The following is a 19,696-nucleotide window of genomic DNA, read 5'->3' as shown; positions in this document are numbered from 1 at the left end:
ATGCAATACTCTAGTTGAGGCCGAACCAGTCTTTCATACAAGTTTAGCATAACCTCCTTGTTATTGTGCTCTATGCTGTTATAAGGATCTCAGTTGAGGCCAGTAACCTATTTTTGAAAAAAGAAAAAATCCAAAATCCCAGTTATTTACTGAAAGAATGAAGCCACAAAATTCCACAGTTTAAAACAAAATAAATTTTACTATTCAAGAGCCAAACAAAGCAAACAAACACTAAATAATATTTTGGGCAGCCAACTCTGCTCTAAAATCCAAAATCAACATCAGTTAAATGTGAATTAACAGGCAAGTTGCAGTCGATTATGAACTATAAATAAACACCGTAAATGGCCGATATCACTAAGGCAGATCTTACGAATTGGTTCAGCAGTCCACTCAGCATATATAATCAATGTCAGTCACAAAGTCCTTCAAAACTGTTTTCTTCATGAAGAATTTCAGGATTTAGCCTGATCCCCAGCCAATGGCAGCACATAACCAACTCGAGTTCCACAGGCACGGTCTTCACTAAAAATGGTAACACATCAGCAGAACCTTCTCAACTCTGCTTACAATGTTCCAAATCGATCCACCAATTTATCTTCAAGGAACAGAAATTGTTGCAGAAACTGTATATTGCCTATTCTCGGCTTCTGGATCTAGCCTCAGTCTTCCTCAGCCTGCCTGTACTGCATCACTGGAATCACCACCTGAGCTCTAATGACTCTGTGAACTTCATAGGTTTCAACCAGTTTCACTGTCTAGAAATTTTGTTTTCCATTCTCAGTTTCAGTTTCTTCAGAAGTTTTGATTTCCAATCTCAGTTTCAGTTTCCTTAGAAACTGGAATGGTCAGTTTCCTTTCTCAGTTTCCCTGTCTTCAAAAATAAAAGCTTTGGAACCACAGATTCCATCACACCCTATTGATAAAGCCTAGGATACTCTATGCTTTATTAATTGCTCTCTCAACCTGTCCTGTCACCTTCAATGATTTATGTACATATATACTCAGGTGCCTCTACTTTTGCACCCCCTTTAGAATTATACCCTTTATTTTATATTGCCTCTCCACCTTCTTCCTACCAAAATAAATCACTTCACATTTCTCTGCATTAAATTTTATCTACTACCTGTTAGTCCGTTGCACCAACCTGTCTATGTCCTTTTGAGTTCTATGCTATTCTCCTCACAGTTCATAATACTTCCAAGTTTTGTTTAGTCTGCAAATGTTGAAATTGTGCCCTGTCCACCCTGGTTATTAATATATGTCAGGAAGAGCAGGCGTCTTAACACTATCCCTTGGCGGACTACACTATAAACCTTCCTCCACTCTGAAAAACAGTTGTTAACCACTACTCTCTTTCCTGTCACCTAGCCAATTTTGTATCCATTTTCCTAATGTCCCTTTTATTCTATGAGCTGTAAATTTGCTCATCTGTCTTGTGTGGCACTTTATCAAATGCCTCTATGAAACCCATGTACACCACATCAACAGCAATATCCTCATCAACCTTCTTTGTTACTGCATCACAAAATTCAAGCAGGTGGTTCAACATGATTTGCCCTTAACAAATCCTGATGGCTTTCCTTGATTAATCTATATTAATCTATTTGCTCAAATAGCTGTTAATTGTGTCACAAATTATCATTTCTAGAGGCTTCCTCACTACCAAGGTTAAACTGACTGACGTGGAATTGCTGGGCTTATCTTTACACCCCTTTCTGAACAAGGATGAATGTTTGCAATTCTCCAGTCCTCTGGCACCATCTCTGAGTTTAAGGAAGACTGAGAAATTATGGCCTGTGCCTCCTCAATTTCCATTCCCACATCCCTTAGTATTCTTGAATGCATCTCATCCAGTCCTGGTGTCTTATCAACTTTAAGTACAGGCAGCCATCCAATACCTCCTCCATATCAGTTTTAAACCCTTCAAGTGTATGAACCACCTCTTCTTTCACCATTATCTGCACAGCAACTTCTTTCTAGGTAAAGTCAGATGCAAAGTATTCATACAGTACCTCAGCCATGCCCTTTGCCTCCATTCATAAATCCCCTTTTGGTTCCCTATTCAGCCCCACTCCTTTTACCACTTTTTTACTATCCATATGCCCTTGGAAGACTTTTGGATTCTGTTTTATGTTAGCTTCCAGTCTCCTCTTATACTGCCTCTTCACTTCTCTTCTTTGCTTTTTTGATTCCCCTCTGAACCTTTTATATTCAGCCTGGTTCTCAACTATAACCCACCTCACATCTGTCATAAGCACACTTTTTCTTCTTCGTCTTAATCTCTATCTCTTTTGTCATCCAGGGAGGTCTGGATTTGTTTGCTCTACCTTTCCCCTTTGAATCTTCATGAGCTATCTCTTTAAAGGTTCAGTTTTACCTGCCAGCTTTTGATTCAAATTTATCTTGGTCAGATCCATTCTTAATCCCTTGAAGTTGGTTTTCTTCCATTAATTCTTAAATTGGTTTGTTCATTGTCCGTTTTTATAGCCAACCGAAATCTTATGAAATAATTATCACTTTCTCCTAAATGTTCCCCTATTGACATTTGATTCACCTGCTCCACCTCATTCCCAAGAACCAGATCTAGCAATTCTCCATTTCTTGTTGGATTGGAAACATACAGCTGTAGAAAATTCTCCTGAACACACTCCAGGAATTCTTGTCGCTCTCTGCCCTCACTATAACTACTCTACAATTACTTGTTTGGTAGTACAAGTATTGCTGAAAAAAAGACATACCATCAAAGCTTTTCATCTCGCACTCATCAGGGCATCCATGCAAGATAAATCAACAGTAAAAGGAACAACAATTTATAATGCATGAGAAGAGAATGCTGATTGATTGGCCAGTGGACTATGATTGGTAGATGCATTGCGATGGAGAATGCAGCAGAGAACTGTTAATTGCCAAGCTTTTGTTTCAAATTCAAACCAAGCAGGTCGACTATGATTGATCAAGGGATTGTCATGGAGAATGAAACAGAGTGGCAGTCCACCAAGCTTTTGTTTATTTGGGAAATGTTTGGCGCATGGACATGCTCCTTCTCTCTACAATGGACAGGGCCCTGTGTATGAACATGTGGCTTCTAGCATGTATAAGTAAGCTGCACTGTGAGTCTGACTGCTAATCTTCTATTGGTTTTCGGTGCTAAAAATTACACTATCAGGATTGTTTAGCAAGTGTTCTGCAATCACAGAATCACACCTAATTTGGACATTATGTTTTGAGTTTTGCAAACAGAGCTGATTGGATACAGTCAGTACTTTGCCAATTGCAAACGGCTGAAGGGATGTGCTGTTGGATACGATTCACCAGTCATTGGGACATATGGCTTACATTCCTGGCATAACAGCAGCACTGAAATTCATATCAAAAACAGAATTACCTGAAAAAACTCAGCAAGTCTGGCAGCATCAGCGGAGAAGAAAAGAGTTGATGTTTCGAGTGCTCATGACCATTCAACAGAACTGAGTGAATCTTAGGAAAGGGGTGAAATATAAGCTGGTTTAAGGTGGGGTGGGGTGGGGGGTGTGGGGGGGGGGGTGGAGAGAGAGAAGTGAGGTGGGGGGGTTGGTGTGGTTGTAGGGACAAGCAAGCAGTGAAAGGAGCAGATAATCAAAAGATTATAAAAGGCTAGTTTTGCCTCTTGCTCAAATTTTTGAGACATCTTACCATTCCAGGACAACCTGAGGTAGACTGGGCACTTCCAGGGCCAAAAGTGGCGGCCTTAGGCCCATTCATGAGTTTGCGCGATATACAGTGAGCAATGACCTGATCAGAGCAGCCATTATCCTGCAGGATGGCTTGGGTGCACCCTATTTCAGCATCAAATGGCATGGGTCCTATTTACAAGGTTGCTGATAAGGCCAACTTTATAATGCATGGAACTGTAAGAATCCCGTATATTGACCAGTGAAGGTAGGCTTGCGGTAGACAGCAGTATGAACCCATTGGCAGATTTCTCAACTAGCATGTCGAGGAAAGGGAACTCATTTGACTGCTCCGTTTCAAAGATAAATTTGAGTGCAGGATGGACCCCATTAAGGTATGTAAGGAGGCTCTTACATGCAGCTGCAGATTCAAGTATAGCGGACGTATCATCAACATATCGGAAATCTCCAAGGGGTAGTAGGTTAAGTGTCATTTCATGAAGATCCGTTTCTAGTGGAAACTGACAAAGATGTTTAACCAAGTTGGGCCTAGAGGGGATCCCATGTCAACAACATCTAATAGGGAAAACGTCGTGTTGTTAAAACTGAACACAACTGCACGGGTTGCTGCATTCATAAGTTCAATGGATACAGATTCAGACATTGGCGATGCATCTAGATCGCCATGATATAGTGATGCAGTGTAAATGTCTACGGCTTCCTGAATGGTATATTGGTCAATAGGCTAGAAATGTCAAATGTGGTCTTCGCAAAGGTGAAGGAATCCTTCACTGTGTATATGGAAAGCTTGCTCAGAACTGGTTGTAGCATCTCACTCAACCATTTGGCCAATTCATGTTGCGCAGAACCAATCATTGATAAGATAGAGCATAAAGGGACATCACTTTTGTGTGTCACTATATCATGGTGATCTACAGACCTAGTAACTCTAATTTAGACTTTATTATTTTACACCCTATGCTGAATCCACCTAAAACCTTACTATTTCCTACTGTATTGCTATCTAACTCTCCCAGCACTCTGCGCACATTGGTACTGCACACTAGTATTTTCTCCTGGTTTCCCCACCCCTGTCAAGTTGGTTTAAACCTTTCCCAACTGCATTAGCAAATCGCCCTGCAAGGAATTTGGTCCCAGCTATGTTTAAGTGCAACATTCCAGCCTTCCCCCGAAAGGAACTTGAATTCTGCTTGAAAGAACGGTGTGGCTGAAACAGGGGCCATATGGTCAGAGTGAACTACTGACTAACGCTGTGAGATGGTCTTTGTTGTATTAACTATTCCATGTGTAATTTATAGTTCATACTGACCATGTTTAATTTAGGTGGGTTCTGATTTACGTTGAAGTAAAAGCTACATGAAGTGAAATCTTGTTGGTAATTTCTTCATTTGGGAGTTGTTCGGTAGATTTGGCTCTTTTGATTTATGGATCTTCAGGGGGAATCGTAACAACGTGAACATTTTCATTTGTTCCTACAACGTGATTATTAGTAAGGTTCCTGAAAGTTTTTAGGGTCTGTAATAAATGTAAAACAGCACAAATTAATAGAAATGACCTCATTTGTGAGGCCAAATTTGTGTTGGATGCTATCATAGGTAAGAAGCTCTGTTCCTAGCTTATGATGACATGATTGAGGTAATGTGCCATAGAGGAAGAAGAAAAATCAATAATTGCCCTTGTGCTTTATGTATTATCTCCTTGATGGCAGCAGTAACGTATGGAGATGGGTAACCTCAAATCCAGAGGGGAATATCATTGAGATTCACGAACAAGGGAGCTCTGATGTCAGTGATAATGTTTATTCAATTGGAGTCTAAGGAATAAAAAGTTGGCATTGATAAAAATGAGTCATTTGTCAATGGGCAATTGCCGGGGGGTTTTATTGACATTATGTTTGCACAGCATGTATCGTAACTGATAGAGGAAAAACATTGTGTTCTGTACTGTGCAGAAGTTTTGTGAAAAATCAATTAACATATAGAGATGAGATTTTGATTAACTTTCTTTTCCATATTGAAGAACTGTATAGTGAACCTTTTGGAGGCAAGGGGAAGAGTCACAAAACTTGTTTTTCAACTTTGTTTTCTAACAGGATCTTTAAGACATAAATTAGTATAACTGAAAGTTTCAGCCAAAGTAGTTCAGCAGAAAAGTACATAGTCATCATATGTCTGTAGTTGGCATGACGCGTGGACACTGTTGTTTCCTTCACCATTTTGTGGGTTTAGAAGTATTGATGCTCCTGTTCTCTTGGATTTACAGCAAATATTAAAATAAAAAATCCCCCGTGGTCTGATATGAAAATGTATGTTTTCGTGTAATACTGAGTTAGTTCTATTCCAGATTCAGGTCCCTTTTTTTCATTAAGCGAATGTGAGCGTCGTTGGCTGGGCAAGCATTTATTGCCCATCTCTAGTTGCCTTTGAGAAGGTGGTGGTGGGCTGCCTTCTTGAACCACTGCAGTCCATGTGATGTAGGTACATCCACGGTGCTGTTAGGGAGGCAGTTAGGGAGGAGGATTTTGACCCAACGACAGTGAAGGAATGGCGATATTTTTCCAAGTCAGGACGGCTTGGAGGGGAACTTCCGTGTGGCAGTATTCCCATCTCTGTTGACCTTGTCCTTTTAGATGGTAATGGCTGTGGGTTTGGAAGGTGCTGTCTCAGGAGCCTTGGTGAATTCCTGCAGTGCATCTTGTAGATGGTACACACTGCTCCTACTGTGCGTCGGTGGTGGAGGGCTTGAATGTTTGTGGATGTGGTGCCAATCAAGTGGGCTTCTTTGTCCTGAATGGTGTCAATCTTCTCGAGTGTTGTTGGAGCTGCACTCATCCAGGCAAGTGGAGAGTATTCCATCACACTCCTGACTTGAGCGCTTTGTAGATGGTGGACAGGCTTTGGGGAGTCAGGAGGTGAGTTACTCGCTGCAAGGTTCCAAGCCTCTGACCTGCGCTTGTAGCCATAGTGTTTATATGGCTAGTCAAGTTCAGTTTCTAATCAATGGTAACCCCCAGGATGTTGATCGTGGGGGATTCAATGATGGTAATGCCATTGAATGTCAAGGACGATGGTCAGATTCTCTCTTGTTGAAGATGGTCATTGCCTGGCACTTGTGTGGTGCGAATGTTACTTGCCACTTGTCAGCCCAGGCCTGGATATTGTCCAAGTCTTGCTGCATTTGGACATGGACTGCTTCAGTATCTGAGGAGTCACGAATGGTACTGAGCATTGTGCAATCATCAGTGAATATCCCCACTTCTGACTTTTTGATGGAAGGAAGATCATTGATGAAGCAGCTGAGGATAGTTGGGCCTAGGACATGACCCTGAGGAACTCCTGCAGAGTTGTCGTGGAGCTGAGATGATTGACTTCCAACAACCACAACCATCTTTCTTTGTGCTAGGTATGACTCCAACCAGCAACAAATTTTCCCCCTGATTCCCATTAACTTCAGTTTTGCTAGGGCTCCTTGATGCCACACTTGGTCAAATGCGGCCTTGATGTCACCTCATCTCGGGAGTTCAGCTCATTTGTCCACGTTTGAACAAAGGCTGTAATGAGGTCAGAAGCTGAGTGGCCCTGGTGGAACCCAAACTAGGCGTCAGTGAGCAGGTTATTGCTAAGCAAGTGCTGCTTCATAGCACTGTTGATGACCCTTTCCATCACTTTACTGATGATGTAGAGCAGGCTGATGGGCATTAGTTAGCCGGGTTGGATTTGTTCTGCTTTTTCTATACAGAACATACCTGGGCAATTTTCAATATTGCCAGGTAGATGCCAGTGTTGTAGCTGTACTGGAACAGCTTGACTAGGAGCGCAGCAAGTTCTGGAGCACACGTCTTCAGTACTATTGCCGGAATGTTGGAAGGGCCCATAGGCTTTGCAATATCCAGTGCCTTCAGCCGTTTCTTGATGTCATGTGGAGTGAATCGAATTGGCTGAAGGCTGGCATCTGTGATGCTGGGGATTATTCTGTGTTATCTGATTTCATCTCAGTAATTGCTGGAAAAGGATTGAGCTTAAGAACCTTAGTAATAGTGACATTGCAGGTGCAAACTGAAAGTGTCCACATTGTTACGATCCCCATGGGAATCCTTAAACCAAAAGAACCAAACTTACCGAACGACTCCCAAATGAAGAACTTACCAACAGGATTTTACTTTTTGTAACTTTTACTTCAACATGAATCAGCAGAACTCCAGTGAATAATCATCATCCATCATGCAGCGATTCAAAAAGGCAGCTCACCACCACCTTCTCAAGGGCAACTAGGGATGGGCAATAAATGCTGGCCCAACCAACGAAGCTCACATCCTGTGAATGAATTATTTTAAAAATCAGCTGGGAAACGCGCCCATATCCACAATGCTTGTGAACAAGATAGATGCCCTCTTGTTTAATAATCTGCTGACATTTGCACTCCAGGCTGACATGAAGGATAAAAACAAAAAAACTGCGGATGCTGGAAATCCAAAACAAAAACAGAATTACCTGGAAAAACTCCGCAGGTCTGGCAGCATCGGTGGAGAAGAAAAGAGTTGACGTTTTGAGTCCTCATGACCCTTCGACAGAACTTGAGTGAGAACATGAAGGATGGCCTTTTGGATGAAGTACCACAGGATTAATTAAGTCTGTGGGGCACTATTGCTAGTAATGGTGCTTGTAGTAAGTGGGCAGGGGTGCAAGTAAAACCTTATTGGATTATTTTTTTGTCTTTCTTATTTTCTTATTCTTGCTCAAGCTTCATCTGATTTCCTGGCCCACTGTTTTGCAGTCATACTTTACCCAAATTGAGCAGGTAAAAGTGTTGATTATACCGTGGGAGATAGGGTATACCATAATCTCGGTGATGCTGCTTTGTATGGTCAACAAGCCAATTCACAAATGGCATTGCTCCAGTTACTGAGCCCTAACTTACCCCTCAACTATAGCAAGCATCAAGGAGAACAAAAAAATCTAGAGAAAGCAAACGAGGAGAGTGGGATGTGGAGGTCACTAATGGAGAAGCGGAGAAAGCCAGTACTTAAGCATTGAAAACAAGGAAATCCAATGATTGGCCGTGCTTAGTTCCTAATATTGTTTGTGCTGTTGTGGGAGAGCGCAAGTGAAAATCAGTTGCATTTTCCTTTTCCTTCTTTGTGGTCCCCCACCACACACCACCCCCTCTCCCAACACGACAGAGGGAAAATTGTGGAAGAATCATCTTTGATGATTATTCACACGTTCTGTCATCTGCCTGTGCAGCATCAGTGGTGGTGGCCAGCAGCAGATTGTCATCTTACCAGTAGGTGGTGTGTAACATCAATGTACAAGAGAAACTGGGAGACATTTTTCTGCTAAATGGGGTAAGTGTTTGAAAGTAGTAAAGTATATGTCTGCCTCCATTTTGCTTTTTATGCTGTTTAAGTTTTTCCTGTTTCATTATTCCTTTACTATGCATTCAGATGGCTGCTATTCCACTGCTCACGCCTCATCTGGACACATGCTTTGATTCTTTACCCGTGATCATGAACCCATCTGTCATTTCATCTCGATAAAGGTAAAATACTGCGGATGCTGGAAATCTGAAACAAAAACAAAAAATGTTGGAAAAACTCAGCAGGTCTGACAGCATCTGCGGAGAGGGAAGCAGAGTTAACGTTTCGAGTCCATACGACTCTTCTTCAGAGCTAGCTGGCAGAGGGGCAGAGGAGCTGCTGCCGTCATCCAGAGCGCCCTGAGAGGAGCCCACAGAGACGACAGGCAGCTCGTGTGCCAATGTGAAGTTGCTCTGGACCTGTCTGCACACCGTTGATGGACGGGCACCTAGCTGGAACACTGGGTGCCTCATGCATCTCCCACACTGACACTGACCACCTGAGGTCAGTGCCTGCGTGAGGGCTTGCAGGTTGCAGGTCCAAGCATAACCCCAGGAACCCTTGATTCTGTCCCTGGAGCTGCCTCTCCATGAGAGTCGCCACCCTCTCAATGGAGAAGGCAGTTTGCTTGACATTGAGAGTTAACGCACTGCTCATGCTCCGCATGGACTCCTCCACAACAGAGACTATGGCACACATACTCTCCTCCTGCATATCTCACTGGATATCCAGCATCTACCGCCTAATGGAATACTCCATCGGCTCATCATCAGCCTTCGACTGAGCATCATCCTGGTCCCCAGCAGTCCTCCGACTGCCGGTGCCCTGGGCACTCCCTGCCTCCTCCTGCACCTCAAGCGATTGTGAAGTGCCCTCACCAATGTGCACCGAGATACTAGCCGCCGCTCTAATGCCCACCAAGGTGCTGATATCTGCGCTGGTGCCTGCTTCTGAGAGCCAGTGTGAAGCAGGTGCAAATAGCGCCCAGTGGTCCTCCAGTGTCAGGGAGGGCCTTTCGGGGTCTGGAGATCGAACACCTGCTGGTGAACCTAAAAGGGAGAAGAAGGACATGTCATTAGTTAAAGTCACTGTGCGTGCCAGGCACCCTGGTGAGACAATGGAGATCTGCATCACGATGCCATTGTTTTCCAATGATCAATGGGGTCTCAAGTTTGAGGCTTGCATCCATGAAGAGACTGCACTAGAATGGTTACACAAGCCGAAAGTCTCACCTCTGTGAACTGCGCTCTTACCTTCGTCTGGCATTCCTGCCTCTCCATGCCTGGTTGCACATGGGGTGTGCTGGCTCTCAAGCTCCAGGGTGTCTTGCTCATAACTCGAGAGGATTAGGAGGCTCAGTGGGCCCTCCACCAATCCATGACCTTTCTATTTTGTTGTGGGCCGTCTTGTCCTGAAACAACAGAGGATCATTGATTAGGCCACTCTCGACCTGCAGCGCCATTGCAGCCTGGCCAACCCCAGCTGAGGAGCACCTGGCAATGCACTTCTGAGTCGTGGCCCTCAGTGCAAGCAGCCAAGGCTCACCCCCTTGGCCATCTCCGTCATGATTGACAGACTCTAGCACCCCTGAGGCCTATTGTTGGGGGGGGCGGGGGGCGGGGTCAGCCCTTAACACACCTGCACACTGACCCACGCCAACACGGTACTCACCCTTCCTGAGTGCAGCAGGTCATTGATGCGCTTACGGCATTGCACCCATGTGTGCCGCACCACATCATGGCTGCTCGCTATTGCTGCCACCTCCTCCCGTGCCCTCTTGGTGAGGTGCGGTGACCTCCTCCTCCCATCCCTGGCGACCACCTCCTCCAGGAGGACGGCGAGGCACTCATCAGAAAAGTGGCGGGGGGGGGTTTGCTGAGTGCCCACCCAACCTGCCCTCCCGCCTGCGAAGGTTCAGGAGACGTCTTTCATGGCAGCTTTCCAGGGCCTGCCTGCCTGGGCCGCTTTTAAACCATCTGCCGAGTCGCCATTGGGCCCGGCAGCTGACAGGGCCCTGCCCACGCTCGGCCCTTCCCGGCCAGTGCGGAGCTGCGTTTTACGCTGAGCGGGCCTTAATTGGCTCACCAGTGTGACATCACATTTGGAGCCCGATCGCAGGCGATGGTTCATTTCGTTCCCCTGCCCAACCGGAGGAAGATCCTGCCAATTAACTCTGTTTCTCTCCCCAAAGATGCTGCCTGACCTGCTGGGTATTTCTAGCGATCTCTCTTTTTATTTCAACTTTCCTTCAGCGGCCCTCCAGTGGGCAGTGCTGTCTGCGGTGGCCCTGCTCCTCTCTTCTTTCCGTCGGAGGATGCTGTACCTTCAAGACAGTGGTGATCTATTCTATAACTATCGGTGGCTTGGGAGCCCAGGGACAGGGGTAACAAAATGAACGTGTTACTGCCAGTTGGGAATTACTGAAATAATTTGGGGTGTCACGGGAAGGAGAAATTGAGGCTTCATCCCAGACTCAGGCCTCCCCTATGAGGATTGTCACATTAAAAGCCTGAATGGGTTTGGGGGAAGCTGGGTCCCAGGATTTGGAGGCGTGCAGATGCTGGAAATCTGAAACATAAATAGAAAGTGCTGGAAACACTCAACAGGCCAGACAGCACCTGTGGCAAGAGAAACACTCAATGCTTCAGGTCCACAATCTGCACTTGTTCTGATGAAACGTCACTGACATCTGTTTCTCTCTGCATAGATGCCGCCAGATGTGCTGAGCGTTCCCAACATTTCCCATTTCTACTGGAGCAAAAATCACTTCTTTTTCCAGCCCTCCAAAAAGCAGTCCTACTTCTTGTGAGCTTCTCACTCCACTTCGGCAAGAATCCCAGTAGCAGCTGCCTGAGATCTGGTTTGTCACAACATTAAACATGAATTTCAAAAGAAAAAATTATGACGAGAACATAAACAACTTGTTGAGCAAAAAAAAATCAATGTCAAAGCAATAAATCAACAATTTTAAAAAATAAGTCATTTATAAAAATGACCAATAAAAAGCGCTAAGCAGCAGAGCTGACAAATAAAACCCTTTCTGCATTTTGACTTAAGAAGCAGAACTAGAGTGAGACAGACTAGGCCCCAAGTACTGGTTACCAGGGAAGGGGGAGGGACCAGAGCCGAGCTAAGGATTTGGCTTAACTAACACCGACCTTGCACTGGCCTCTGGTGGTGCACACTCTGAGCTGACCTTGGCAGAATTCATACGGAATGGGGGTCGGATGCAGATTGCCTTTTCAGCCAGGCTTTTCCTCCTCTCCCAGCCTGGTGCCTTAATAAGTTTTTGGAGAAGGAGCAGGAGGTTGAGGGTGCCTGTCTGTGTGTGTGTGTGTGTGGGTGTGTGTGTGTCCTTGCATCGAGCAGCTTGTGTGTGTGTGTGTGTGTGTATGTGTGTGTCTCTCTCTCTCTCTCACACACAACCTCACTCACTCTTACACACACAAACACACACTCACTCACTCACACTTCGTAGTTTTAGTGCAAAAGCCCAAACTTCGCAACCCTGCTCCTCATCCTTCAGTGGTGAACCTACAATGCATCTTTTCCATTACTTTTATATTCTTTCTATTTGAGAGTGCTCAGAACTATACTGTAATCCCAACCACAGTCTAATTATGGTCCTGTAAAATTCCAATATTCCTTTCTTTTGTACTCTGCACTTCTAGACACACCAAGGATTTGATTATCTATTTTTATGGCCCTGTGTATTTGTGCTCCATCATTTTAAGAACCTGTATATCTGCACAATAAGGTTCCTCTGCTCCATTTAACATATTGCATTTTTGAGGTCTGTATTTCCTTTAATCACTTCACATTTTTCTACGTTGAACTGCATCTGCCCAATCTCTGACACTTTCTATATCTTACTAATCTATGTCCTGCTTGTAATCTGATTTGATTGTGTGTGTGTGTGTGTGTGTGTGTGTATGTGCATGTGCGCATGCTTGCAAAAATTAAGGCACGGGCCCTGTTGATTAGCACCGCGTGTAGCCCCTCCCTCGGACCCTGGTCATGGCATCTTGGCCCAAATCTTTCATTTCATTCAGGGTTGGCATCCCTGCTTTCCTGGGCATTCTTCCGATGGAGGAGCCTGCAGAATTCAGTCAGTGCAGGAAGAAGCTGCGGAAAGAATCTGCACAGAAGCCGTGTCCCTTTCTTATGGCACTAGCTGCCATATTCTGGTATGTAAAGAGTTTAAGTCCCCACAGCTTCTAGGAAAAGCTACGGAGAGAAGGTAAAGAGGTAGGGTGAGTAAGGTGAGGGGGTGGGTTGGGTAAGGTAAGAGGTAATGGGGAAGGGTGGGTGAGATAAGGAGGTAGGGTGGGTAAAAATGTAGGGTGGGTGAGGTAAGGGGGTAAGAGGGTAGTGTGAATTAGGGAAGTGGGTAAGGGCATAGAGTGGGTGAGGTCAGGTGATGGGGGCTAGTCAGGTTGGTTCAGGGGAGAGTCAGGAGAGTCAGAAGGTCGGGGGCAGTCGGGTCAGGTTAGGGTGGAGTAGTTGGTTTTAGGAAAGTATAATAATTTTCATAATATTATTGTGATTTATTTTAAAAGTAGGTTAATAGTGGGGTGGGATAGTTTATGTGTGTGTGAGGAATTTAATTGAATTGGAGACAGCTGATCTGGAGGTTTGGAAGTATCAAAAGAAGTTAGGTAGCGAGGGATTTGAAATGCTAAATACGTAAACATGGCTAAAGTCTTAGAATGTGAGGAAAATTTGCATTTTTTGATAAATCAGGGTAGTTTGAATTTCAAAGAGATGGTCGGATGTTTACACCTTGCCAGATAAGCATGGCCAAGCAGTGTGTTTATTTTTCCCAAAGGTTACTGACAACATTAGTACCATGAAAAGTTTATATTCTACATTTTCAAAGACATACGAGACAATGGAATTTACAGACTAAAAAGAGAGAAAATGTATATAGGAGAGATTGAAAGGCTATGTTGCGATAGGCCCTCTGACATCTAGCAGGACCATGTGAAAAACCTCAGAAAAGTCTCCAACCATGTCTGCATGAGTCTGCTGCATCCAGCCCTTAAAGGTGATAACTGTTCTGGTCTGTCTTTCTAACTTTAAAATCAGATTAGGCCATTGCATCTTGGGGTACCTCTGGTCTCTAATTATCTGGAGACCAGAAAATCTGAGCCCTTGAGTTTCTATGATCCATTTTTATCTCTTTAGAATTGGTACAGCCTAGAGGGAGGTCATTTGGTCCATCATGTTTGCACCAGCTCTCTGGAAGCAACTTTTCCTTGTAGCCCTGCTAATTTTTTCTCTTCCGATAATTATCCAATTTCCTTTTGGAAGCCACAACTGAATTTGCCACCGCGACACACATGCTCAGACAATGCATTGCAGTCTCTAAGTATTCACCGTGTTAAAAATCTTTTCCTAAATGTCACCTCTGGTTCTTTTGCTAATCACCTTAAATCATTGTCTTCTGATTCTTGACTGGTACATCAATGGGAATAATTTCTCGCTATCTACCATGACCAGACCTTTCATGATTTTGGACACTTTTAAATCCCCTCTCAAACTTCTCTCCACAATCCTCAGCTTTGCCATCTGTGACATCTTTGGCAATCTCTTCTTTGCTTCCTATCACTGGCCCTCTATCCAGCTCTACCTGTCCCACCCCCCTCAAGCAGCTTATATTTCACCTATTTCTATCTTTCTTTAGTTCTGATGAAGAGTCATACCGACTTGAAACGTTAACTGTCTTCCTCTCCAGCTATTTTTGTTTTTGTAGCAAAGACAAAGATTGGTAAGAAGAGACAATTGCTAACCAGAAAGCTAAATAAATAACTCAAAAGGCAACTTGTAAAGAGCTTGATTTGAAGTATTTTGTATGGTTGTGAGACTTGGACTTTATGGAAGGAGCATGCCAACTTGGTAAATAGCTTTGATATGTGGTTTGGAGGAGAATGGAAAGGGTCTGCTGGACAGAAAAGTAACAAATGATAAAGTGCTGTGGAGAATGAATGAATAAAGAAATTTGCTGACTAATTAGGAAAAGGCTGGTTGCAGAGACCAATTAGGACACATTTAAGAGGAAATGGTCTTGTAAGAGACGTTATGGAGGGAAGATTTCAAGAGAAAAGAGGAGGAGGAAGGGCAAGAAGTGCAATGTTGGATGGCTTGAAAATTGAAGTAATTTATTGGCAAATGAAAAGAATGACACAGATGAGAGAGAAAAGGAAAGACTCCTATGAGCCAAGGACATGCCTTTGGGTAGAGCACACATAATGATCATAATGATTAAGTTTCTGGTCAATATTAGCCCCCAAGATATTGATGGTGGGGGATTCAGCTGTGGTAATGCTGCTGAATATCCAGGGGTGCTGGTTAACTGTCTCCCATTGAAGATGATCATTGTCTGGCAGTTGTGTGGTACAAGTATTGCATGTCACTTATCATCCCAAACCTGAATGCTGTCCGGGTCTACCTTGGAAGTCCAGGCTGCTTCATGATCTAATCTGCAAATGGAACTGCAAACATCAGTGAAAACCCCTGGTCTTGTGAAGGATGGAAGGCCACTGATGAAACAACTGAAGTTAGACCTAGGATACTATCCTGAGGAACTCCTGCAGCAATATTCTGAGACTGAGATGATTGACTTCCAACTACCAGAACCATTTTCCTTTGTGCCATATATGACTCCAGCCAGTGGAAAGTTTTCCTCCTGATTCTCATTGTCTTCAGATTTACTAGGGCTCCTTGATGCTACACTCAGTCAAATGTTGCCTTGTCACTGCAATACTTGTACCACACAATGCCAGACAATGATCATCTTCAATGGGAGACAGTTAACCAGCACCCCTGGATATTCAGCAGCATTACCATAGCTGAATCCCCCACCATCAAAATCTTGGGGGCTAATATTGACCAGAAACTCACCTCTGGAATTCAGCACTTTTGTCCATTTTTGGTCCAAGGCTGTAATAAGGTCAGGAACTAGGTGGTCCTGGTGGAACTCAAACTGAGTACCAGTGAGTAAGTGTCACTTGACAGTACCTTCTATCGCTTTGCTAATGATTGAGAGCAGACCCATGGTGTGGTAATTGGCTGGATGGTTGGTCCTGCTTTTTGTGGTCAGAAGATATTAGGGCAATTTTCCACATTGTCGGGCACTAACTTAAGATACAAAATAAATGAATGCCAGTTGACCATGTGCTCCCTTTACAGTGATTAAAAACTCTTAGCTGGCTTACATTTTACAAAATACTAGCTTTTGTAACACACACTCTCATTGCCATTTCCATTTACCCCATCACAAAGCAGCATTGTCTCTAATAATCATGTTTCATGTGCTGTCTAAAAGTGACTATGCTTCAAATCCAATAAATATTTCAATATAGTGTCATTTTCTTTTGAGGAACATTTTATGTGCTCAGCACTGAATCTCAATAGAGTCAAAACTTGAAGAACTTGGTGTGAATTTCAGATCATTCTAATTGTCCATGGTTACATGCAGACTCTAGCATGATTAATAACCGAGCAAAAAGCAATTGAAGTACATGTGTTGTTATTGCAGAAAACATACTTTAAACTGACAATGCAAATGCACTAGTCAATCAAAGGGAGGTAAGCACTTTTCGGTTAATGACCCTCTCTCTTGGTGTTAGTTCAGTTCCTTTGTACTGTCAACTTCCTTGTACCGTTGAGCTTACTGACTTCTCCAAATGAATCAATTGAATGATCTTAACCTGAAAATAACTATCAGGAAGGTAGATACAAAAGTTTATGTTAGTTATTGCTGAAAAGAGAGACATGTTGCTGCAGCTTTTAGTCGTGCACTCATCAGGATAAAACAAGAAAGCCAAATTTCAAATGGTCACAATTTATACTACTGGTGAAAAGAGTACTGATTGATTGACAAGTCAACCCTGTTTGGCTGAGATGTTGCCATGGAGAAAGCAACAAGGAATTATAGGCTCCCCAAGTTCCCAGGATAATTCGAAAAAGGTGCAAGGCCTGAACATATTCCTTTTGTTTGCAGAGAATGCGCCCTTCCCAATGAATGTATGCCACTTCTAGCAAGTGTAAATGAGCCACATTATGGGCTTGAGTAAATATCTTAAGTTGGTTGTTAGTGTAGTTATTAGTCAATTTTTGCTCCTTGGTTCTTGTCAAAATTCTTCCCCAGCTATCAATGCTCCTGTTAAGTTGCAGCATTTTTAATTAATGTGCAATTAGTGGAATCTCACAATTTCAACCTAGACGGCATGGCCAGATTGTGGGCCTGATTCAGGTAAACTGAATCTTGAACCAATGTAAAAGACAGCGGAAAACACAAATGCAAAATGTTCAAAGCTGCTTGATCCTTTGACAGTTCATCCAATTGAGCTCGAAATGGGTGCATAACAAATGGAAACTCTACCTTATGGGCAGAATTCTCCCTTTGGTGAGTGGGGGCGGGGCCCGCTCGGCGACACATAAAATGACATGTGGTGACATTGGGCGGGTGTCCTGACATCACCGCGCGTCATTCAGATTGTCAATTCGGCGGGTGCACAGCCGACGCCTCTGCGCACCTACCAAACTGTCAAAGGCCTATTAAGGCCATTATTAAACTAGTTAAATTTGTTAAGAATGCTGCCCATCCAACCTTAAGGTTGGTGGCAGGCAAAGAGCCCAGGCGTCCTTCAGAAAAAACATGAAACCTCATCCATGGGCATGATGAGGTTTTATGAGAGATTTAAAATTTGTGTTACATTTTTAATAAAAGTAATTCACATGTCCCAGCTCATGTGACAGTGTCCCGGCTCAGGGAACCCTATGCCCCCACCCCACCCACACAGGAAGCACGTAGCACTTCTTGGCCTTAATTGGCTCGTCCACGTAAAATGGCGGCACACCCCCAACCAGGGGTGCCGATTGGGAACCTGCCTACTCGCACTCACTCCCGCGCAACCTCCCCGACGGGGGGAAAACGCTGCCCTATGTGTGGTGACCTAACACTCAGCTCTGCATTGAACAGAGCATTAAGGATGCCAATGGTTTCAGTCTGAGTCAGCAATCAAAGTAGTTGATGGAGCCAAATCGAACTGCATCAGTTTTGTGGATGTTGAGATGTGGCAATTTTTGGCTCAACCAGGACTTGATGAAGAGAGCCTTGAAAATTAAACTTGAAATTGAATATAAGTGGTTCCACACTATGGACAATCTATTTGAATTTCAAGTCCAGTAATCTTTCCAATATCAGTAGCACCTGATGTAAAATTGGATACATGTACGTAACGAAAATAATTTTATCTCTTAGTAATTATTTGTTCCAGTAATCTTTCCATTGTCAGTGGCACCGGCTGTTCAATTAAACATGGCTGTGTACAGAACAAAACTAATCATATCTCTGAGTAATTATTTGATTTCTAATAATTTGTAACCATGATAGGTGGAACTTAGTCTTTAAATTATGTTTTCATTTTACATTCAGTATAAACAAACCGTTTAACTAAGAACAAGTTAAATAAAGTTCAGTGCAACTTCTCTGTGCTTGAGTGAATTATCTTCCTGATCATGAGTTTACATTATGAAGTATTAAGCTTAACTGTGACCCAAAAAAATGGCATTTGTTTGTGTTTATTTTTCCGATGCCTGAAAAGCTGAAAAAGAGAATTGTTCAGGAACACTTTTTGTACAAGTGTCACAAAATGCCTAGTTACCTTCTGCTGCTGGCTCAACTGTTGAATGCCTCTTAATTTTACAAGGAAAGAATACTGTTGTCTCTTTTTCTCCCACAGGCACTGTTTATTTAATTACACCCCCTCCACTTCGTCCTTCAGGTTACTATCCCTTTCGTACAGTAATCCAAGTGGTGTGAGAAATGGATGTCATTTTTTATATTTTGGGGGAATATTGTGTTATTCTATGGACAGAGATTAATAGGAGACAGGTTGGGGGATTAAAACATGAAAAGGATGGAGGTGTTACATTTGAGGTACAAGTAAATAGGGTGGATCTAACATTTGTATTTTTAGATAAGTTGAGACTTTGAATATCAAAGGGGAGTCAGAAGTTATGAGAAATGTGTTTGTATTTTGCAGGAGTTCCATGGGTAAAGTAAAGTGGAGATATTATTCTTTACTGATCTGAAAGCAAAGACAAGATGGAAACATGAAAGATCTTCTATTTGGAAGGACCTGAGTTTCAAAGAGGTGTGAGAACAATGGAACCTGAGATGAAAGGGGGAAAATTGTATTTTAGAGTTATTGTGGAGAGCTTAAGGTAGCTGCTTTGAGCTGTAGCTATTGAGCTGGAGTTGGAGCTGTTTTGACATGTAGCTGTTGAGCTGAAGCTGTGAGATGTAGCAGCTGGAGTTTTAGCTAGAGCTGTGGCTGAGAGGGGATGCAGTTCAAATCAACCATCCAGTCAAGCCAGAAAAGCGTTGGGCTGCAAAAAGCAGTTTTATTCTGAATTTTGGATTTTCACAGTAGAGTACAAGAGAGTTACAAGTCATGTGGTATGTTTTTATTGAAGCTACAGCAGTTTGCCTTGGGTAATATTACTGGACTTTTTATAAATGTCTATAAGGAAGTGTTGCCTGGAAGGTGTTTACTTGGGGGTCTGGCCAGATAGAGAGTATTTTTGGGGAAATATTTTGTAAAACTGTATCTGTAATCTTGTGTTTTTTTTTTTATTTGTTCAAGGAATGTGGGCA

This window comes from Carcharodon carcharias, chromosome 7 (assembly GCF_017639515.1).
Source record: "Carcharodon carcharias isolate sCarCar2 chromosome 7, sCarCar2.pri, whole genome shotgun sequence".
Classification (NCBI taxonomy): Eukaryota; Metazoa; Chordata; class Chondrichthyes; order Lamniformes; family Lamnidae; genus Carcharodon; species Carcharodon carcharias.
The sequence above is the reverse complement of the archived record's forward strand: the minus strand, read 5'-3'. Positions refer to the sequence as shown.